Source organism: Giraffa tippelskirchi, chromosome 4 (genome assembly GCF_054371585.1).
Source record: "Giraffa tippelskirchi isolate mGirTip1 chromosome 4, T2T-mGirTip1v1.2.pri, whole genome shotgun sequence".
NCBI lineage: Eukaryota > Metazoa > Chordata > Mammalia > Artiodactyla > Giraffidae > Giraffa > Giraffa tippelskirchi.
In genome coordinates this window covers 95906655-95914737 of record NC_137278.1, presented here as the reverse complement: position 1 = coordinate 95914737, position 8083 = coordinate 95906655, and the positions used below count along the sequence as shown (strand labels likewise).

At 41.1% G+C, this 8083-nt stretch overlaps 1 protein-coding gene across 4 annotated transcripts in view; it reads left to right on the top strand.

The window, feature by feature from the left end:
* Window positions 1-8083, top strand: part of NMS (neuromedin S) — a 58652-nt gene that overhangs the window by 32564 nt on the left and 18005 nt on the right. The window contains exon 1 of one of the 4 annotated variants that reach the window (XM_081594461.1): window positions 37-333. The exons of the other annotated variants lie outside the window; for them this stretch is intronic. The gene's annotated coding sequence lies outside the window, so the exon portion shown is untranslated. Of the gene's footprint in view, window positions 1-36; window positions 334-8083 lie in introns of those variants that run through there. 4 annotated transcript variants of the gene reach the window in all.

Sequence of the window (8083 nt, the reverse complement as noted above, 5' to 3'; positions counted from 1 at the left end):
CCACACCAACCCCTCCCCCAAACTCCACGAGAGTGTATTCCAGGAAATGACAGAGAGACGTGTGGCCAAACCTTATCCCACCGTGTTACCATCCATAAAACAGGTTGGGTGTTTGAGAACGAAAAAAAACCCCCAAACTTGGAAAAATCAAAAAGAAAAAATCCAAAAGTGGAAAAAGGCAAAAGTGCTGGAGTTTGGGGTACCTCCCAGCATTCCTAATCAGCCTCCTGGTAAAAAAAAAAGAAAAAGAAAAAGAAAAAACAGCCATCAACAGGGCCTTTTCAACAGCCCCCCCTTGACTAACAGTCTGGAGGATGTCACCCCCTTGTCAAGGTATGAAAAAAAAAAGTGAAAGTGTTAGTTGCTCAGTCGAGTCCCGCTATTACATGGACTGTAACCCGCCAGGCTCCTCTGTCCATGGGGTTCTCCAGGCAAGAATACTGGAGTGGGTAGCCATACCCTCCCCAGGGGATCTTCCTGACCCAGTATAGGGGTTCATAAACAAGACATAAAGACCGGGTCAGATTGCAGTCCAGTAGAGCTGTAACTTCCTAACCTGAGGAATGTGGTAAGGCTTGGGATTTTAGGGAAATGCTTTTTAAGATTTTTGGTGAAGTAAGCCCCAAAGGTGATGCGAGTTTTATTGCACTAAAAAACATAAACGAGTTTTGTTTTGCTAAAACCTACATGTTTGTTAACTACCTAAATATATATACCTATTTAGCAAACAGGGTAATATAGATATGTGTGTATACACATGCATGCACATGGACACACAAAGTTTTGTCAAGCTTTTCAGGAACCAGGTTTTTTGTTGTTGTTGTTAGTTTTTTATTTACCCTGTTGATTTCTTCCTTAATGACAAATACAATATTGATGAGGCTCAGTATTATAGAGTTTCACTTTTAACATGATTACTAACCACCCATGACTTAAAGATGGCAAGGCGGTTTAAGGGTGATTTGCTAGGTTTTTTTGACCACTTGTTCGGATATTTATTAAGCCCTTTCTTGGGACAGTACATTGACAAGAGACATTTGCTTTCTCCTTGAGGATTTGAATGGAAGCACATACATGACAGAAGCACAATAAATGAATTTGGAGCTTAGATGTGACGTTGAATAATATGCAGGGTTAAGGATCCAAGCTCTAGGAGTTAGAGCTTGTGGGTTCAAGTCTTTATTTCACCACAGAAAGCTCGTGACCCTGTCAAGTTCTGTCTCTCTGTGCTCCTCCTTTCCTCATCTACAAAATGGGAATATTGTCTAGTATTTACCCTGGAGTTTGATACTAAAGAATAATAGAAATAATGCATTTAAAGTACATAGAATGTTTCTCCCCAGTAATAAACATTACAGTAGACACAAAGTTTCATTATTATTGTTTACTTTTTATTGCATACATAAGATGCTGTTCAAATAGTAAAAGATACGGTTCTTTCAAGAGGCTTATGCATTGGTGACTAAGGTAGCTGAATATTTTTGTTGGGGTTTTTCCAAATTATTCTAGTTCTTCTTTTTGTTTCTATAAATGAACTTAAGGAAAGCATTAGTATTCAGCCTTTATAACAGCAGGGTAGTTCCTAAAATAGCAATTCTCATAATGTGATCTGTGGACCCCTGAAAGTCTCCAAGATCCTTTTAGGGGATCTGCAATATCAAAACTACTTTCAAAATAATATGAGAACACTAGATGTCTTCACTATTTTTTTTAACATTTTCAAAATTGAAGTATAGTTAATTTATAAGGTAGTGTTAGTGTCAGGTGTACAGTAAAGTGATTCTGTTATATATGTATACCTGAATATATATATATATATATATATGCTCTTTTTCAGATTCTTTTCCATTATAGGTTATTATAAGATATTGAATGTAGTTCTCTGTGCTATGCAGTAGATCCTTGTTATTTATCTATATTATATATGTGCTCAGTTGCTCAGTCATGTCTGACTCTTTTGCTACCCCATGGACTGTAGCTGGCCAGGCTCCTCTGTCCATTGGATTTTCCAGGCAAGGATACTGGAACGGGATGCCATTTTCTCCTCCATTTTATGTATAGTAGTTTGTTAATCCCAATTTCCTAATTTATGCCTCCACTGCTATCCCCTGTGGTAACGAGAAGTTTGTTTTCTATGTCTGTGAGTCTATTTCTGTTTTTTTTTTTTTTATTTTACATCAGAATATAGTTGATTAACAATACTGTGTTAGTTCAGGTGTACAGCAAAGTGATTCAGTTATACATATATATGTATCTATTTTTTTCAAATTATTTTCCCATTTAGATTGTTACAAAATATTGCTAGCAGAATTAATAGCAGAGTTCCCTGTGCTATACAGCAGGTCCTTGCTGGCTATCCATTTTAAATATAGCAGTATGTACATGTCAATTTCAAACTCCCTAACTATCTCTTGCCCCCACCCTTCCTCCTACCATAAGTTCCTTCTCTAAGTCTGTGAGTTTATTTCTGCTTTGTAAATAAGTTCATTTATATCATTTTTTAAGACTCCACATCTAAGTGACATATATTTGTCTTTTTCTGACTTACTTCACTTAATATGATAATCTCTAGGTCTATCCATGTCACTGGAAATGGCATTATTTTATTCCTTTTTATGGCTGGGTAATATTCCATTGTATATACATATGTGTTGTGTGTATCCATTCATCTGTTGATAGACATTTATGTTGCTTCTATGTCTAGCTGTCTTCACTGTTTAGACATTTGCTCTGACGGCACAAAAGGAATGGTGGGTAAAACTGATGATACATAGCATGAATCCAGGCAGTGGTACAAAGCTGAGTTGTTAGTCATTGTGTTCATCACCATCATGCATGTGCAATAAAAACAAACATACAAACAAAAAGTGCCACTGGAGATTGAAGCAGCTCTCCTTTTTGGGATTCGATGCTAAGTGCACAGGAGCACTCCTAGGTATGGTGATTGTGTGGAACCAAAGCTCTGGGGCCCTGATTTGCAATTCAGAACACTGAGCTGCTTTTCTTCATTGAACACCATTTTTACTTGAAGGAAGAGCTGACAGACAAACTGTCATTTCACAGGCTTGAGGATTTGGCAGGCATTTTCTCTAAAATGAATGAAATGAACCTGTCACTTCAAGGAAAATAACTAATAGTATTTGTTGCCAATGACAAAATTCAGGCTTTCAAGTGAAAATTCAAACTTTGGGAAAACCTGTAGCTGCCACTATGAGTTTGACAGCCTCCCAATACTTGAAGATTTTTCTGATGAAATCAGTGGTGCTGTTGACAGCCATTATTATTATTTTTGTACTGTAGACTGATAGACCGATTGTGGCACAGTAAGAAATGTATATTTGGCCTTTTCCCTGGTTCTTGACAGAGATTCTAAAACCTTTGAAATTTCTCAAATAATAGGGGTGATAAAGCATCTTTTTTTTCTAATATTTGGCCTTTGTTCTTGGTTCCTGATGCAAATATCTTAAACCCTTTGAAATTTCCTGGTTGATTGTTATTGTTCAGTTGCTAAGTCGTGTCCAACTCTTTGCTACCCCGTGCACTACAGTAAGCCAGGCTCCCCTGTCCTTCATTGTCTCCTGAAGTTTGCTTAGATTCATGTCCATTGGGTCAGTGATATTATTTAACCATCTCATCCTCTGCTGCCCTCTTCCCCGTTTGCCTTCAGTCTTTCCCAGCATCAGGGTCTTTTCCAGTGATTTGACTCTTCAGATCAAGTGGCCAAAGTATTGGAGCTTCAGCTTCAGCATCAGTCTTTCCAGTGAATATTCAGGGTTGATTTCCTTTAGGATTGACTGCAGAGGGAGCAGCTTTGTTAAACCTGTGGAGTCTGATGGTAACTCTGGGTGGCGTCAGAATAGAATTGTAGGACATTCAATTTGTATCTGGAGAATCTAAGAGTTGGTGGTTGGAAAACACGCCAAGGCTGATGAATTTTAATGTAAGAGTACAAAAAGTCATTGATAGGATCTTGAGTTCTATGTTGTACCAAACTTTAAGAAACTATCATTTGCTGAATTGGGGTGTAGCATTAAAGAAAAACACCAAAAATTATCTGAAAAGATGATTGAACTACTTCCTCCTTTTTTACTTATCTGCATGAGGAAGGATTTTCTTCATATTCTTTGGCCAAAATAACATTGCAACAGATTGACTGCAGAAGTGTATGAATCCAGTTGTCTTCTATTAAGTACTACGTTAAAGAGATTTGCAAAAAGGTAAACAATGCTAAAGTTTTCTTTTGGAAAAGGCAGTCATTTTTCCTTAAAAATATGTTCTTATGTTAACATACAATGCTAATATTGTTATTTTCAAATCAATTAATAAGAAAATGTTTTAAATCTGTCAGTTTCAATTACTAATATTGTCTGCGTGTATGCGTGTGTGTGAAGTTGCTTCAGTCATGTCCAACTCCATGCGCCCCTATGGAGCCTGCCAGGCTCCTCTGTCCTTGGGATTCTCTAGGCAAGAATACTGGAGTGGGTTGCCATTTCCTTTACAGTTCAGGTCAACAAAAGCTCTTTGTGTTTCTTGATCACTTTAAGAGTACAAATGGATCCTTGGACCAAAATGTTTGAGAACTGCCATTTTAAAAGAAGCCCTCATTCTTAAAAGAAAAATATACCAGATCCTCTTACCCTCCACAATTGCCAAGTGTGCATCTTTAAAGTGAAGGCTGGAGGAATGACGGAATTTAACCATTGACCAAAACCTATTTCTATCTGTTTGAACCAAACTAGTGGAATAATCAAATAGATACATTTAGAGAAAACTAGACTTCCCTTGTGGCTCAGCCAGTAAGGAGTCTGCCTGCAATGCAGGAGACCCGGGTTCAATCCCTGGGTTGGGAAGATCCCCTGGAGAAGGAAATGGCAACCCACTCCAGTATTCTTGCCTGGAAAATCCCATGGACAGAGGAGCCTGACAGGCTACAGTTCATGGGATCGCAAAGAGTCAGACACGACTGAGCGACTTCACTTCACTTCAGATGCCTCTTACAAGGGGTATGGGTTATATGGAGAGCTATCATCCTGTAAGAGTAGGAATTTGCCAGTTCCTCTAAGCATTCTGTGGTATTGAGCTTTGATAAATTTCTCTCCAGTTCTTCATTTTTGGTAGGCATGTATGGACTTAGAGTTCTTTAGTGCTGGGTGCCAGAAACTGACATTGTTTTCTTTCTTGACTCTTTCCCACTCCTAACTATGCCACAGAGAGGCTCCTGCATTCCCCATGTTAGCCAGAGCAGGAGACAGTTCTCACATTACTGCCCTCCTCTTTCTGACCTCACATCTCAGTATATACAGTGGACACTAGCCCCTAATGGACACCAGCCCCTCACGGGCTTCCTTAGAGTTTCTTTAAAATAAAGTGGGTTTGGGGCTTCCCTGGTGGCTCAGTGGTAAAGAATCTGCCTGCCAATGCAGGAGATGCAGGAGATGTGTGTTTGATCCCTGGGTGGGGAAGATCCCTTGGAGGAGGAAATGGCAACCCACACCAGTATTCTTACCTGGGAAATCCCATGGACAGAGGAGCTGGAGGGCTACAGTCCACAGGGTCACAAAGACTTGGACACGACTGAATGACTGAGCATGCACCACGAACACAACCCGAAGCCTTTTTAAAAGGATGCCTAAATGGGGTTGACACGGACTCAGGACGTAGATGTATACTTTCTGAGAGGTATAGCGGCATCAGATATCACAGCTGGGTAGTTATAACTGCAATAATTCTGTGGCTGTCTCACTGTAGAAAACTGAGTCACTCCATGAACTGGTCAGCGGAGTCTCCAAAAAGAAAATTACTCAGATGAGAAGAGAAGGAATAAATGTGTAGTTCCAGCCCCGTTTTACTTCCAGTGAACCAATTGCTTTCTCTGTAGTGTCCCTATGCCTCAGTGCTCCCATAGTATCATGATGGGTAATAAAAACACAGACTCCTGTGGAGGAGCACCGCTCCACGGTATTAAAATATGGCCTTGGGATGAAAAGAAATGAGCTTGTGACATCTGACTAATAGGGAGATGAAGCGCTGTGAGAATTATTCATAGTGGGTCATAAAATGGAAAGGCTAGGATGCCCACAGAGCTGAGCAGCCAGCAGTGCTCAGGGGCTGTTTGCATTCTGCTTCTCCAAATGATGAATTCTAGGCATTTGAGCCTTCTCGAAACTTCCCATCCACCAGGGCTGCTTAGGTTAGTGCATGCATGATGTTTTTACACATGCGGGTGGCTGTGCATAGATCACTGGATGCTAGCAGCTGTGATGGAGCCAGGCTGGGGCACAGATCACCCCAGACATCCCATGTGGTTTTCAGGGAGTCCTGTATTATCTGTTTATTTTTGGTATAAGATTTGTCTTTGTCTGTATTTTTACAGAACAATATAACGATACCTTTGTGTGTCCTGAATCCAAAATGGGCTGAGAGTGAGCTACTGAGTAAACAAAAGAAATCATCTACCTAAAATTTTTTTAATTTAATTTATTTATTAGTTTTTTGGGGGATAGGGGCTTCCTTAATGGCTCAGATGGTAAAGAATCTCCCTGCAATGTGGGAGACCCAGATTCAGTCCCTGGGTTGGGAAGATCCCCCGGAGGAGGGAATGGTTTCCCACTCCAGTATTCTTGCCTAGAGACTCCCACGGACGGAGGAACCTGGTGGACTGAAACGACTTAGCACGCACTTATTTTTTTGCTTGCACTTGCAGGCTTTCTCTAGTTTTGGTGAGCAGGGCTGTTCTCTAGTTGCTGTGTGTGTGGTTTTCGTTGTGGTGACTTTTCTTGTTGCAGAGCATAGGCTGTAGGGCATGGGGGCTTAGTTGCTGCTTGGCATGTGAAATTTTCCCGGACCATGTGTCGAATCTGTGTCCCCCATATTGCAAGGCGGATTCTTAACCACTAGACCACCAAGGAGGTCCCAGAAATCACCTACTTTTGTTTGAACTGAGGTTCTTAACCTGTGGCTCTTGAACTCACAGGCAGAGCATGTCAAACTCAGAGGGCAGCAGAGACCTCTGAGAAGCAGGTTTTCAGTGTCGAGTCCTGTGTGCCACACCTGGCAATCCTGATTCTGAGGGTGTAGAACAGGGCCCACGAACCTGCATTTTTCATGCACACCCTGGGTGTTTCTGAAGCATGTGATCTGGGGGCTGCATTCAGAGGAATCCTCTCCTGAGGGTGGGTGGGTGGTCGTGGTGAGGGTTCATGAAAAAAAGACTGTAGAAGACATAGAAAACAAATTGTGGTTACCAAAGGGGAAAGGGTGGGGATAAATTGGGAATTTGAAATTAACATATACAAAGTACTGTATAGAAAAGAGATAAACAAGGTCCTACTGTATAGTACAGGGAACTATATTCAATATCCAGTGATAAATCACAATGGGAAAGAAAATGAAAAAGAACACACACACACACATATATGTAACTGAATCACTTTGTTGCATACCTGAAACACTGTAAATCAGTTCAGTTCAGTCGCTCAGTCGTGTCCGACTCTTTGTGACCCCATGAATTGCAGCACACCAGGCCTCCCTGTCCATTACCAGCTCCTGGAGTTTACCCAAACTCATGTCCATCGAGTAGTCGGTGATGCCATCCAGCCATCTCAACCCCTGTCATCCCCTTCTCCTCCTGCCCCCAATCCTTTCCAGCATCAGGGTCTTTTCCAATGAGTCAACTCGTCGCACGAGGTGGCCAAAGTATTGGAGTTTCAGCTTCAACATCGGTCGTTCCAATGAACACCCAGGACTGATCTCCTTTAGGATGGACTGGTTGGATCTCCTTGCAGTCCAAGGGACTCTCAAGAGTTTTCTCCAACACCATAGTTCAAAAGCATCAATTCTTCAGCGCTCAGCTTTCTTCACAGTCCAACTCTCACATCCATACCTGACTACTGGAAAAACCATAGCCTTGACTAGATGGACCTTTGTTGGCAAAGTAATGTCTCTGCTTTTTAATATGCTGTCTAGGTTGATCATAACTTTCCTTCCAAGGAGTAAGCGTCTTTTAATTTCATGGCTGCAATCACCATCAGCAGTGATTTTGGAGGCCCCCAAAATAAAGTCTGACACTGTTTCCACTGTTTCC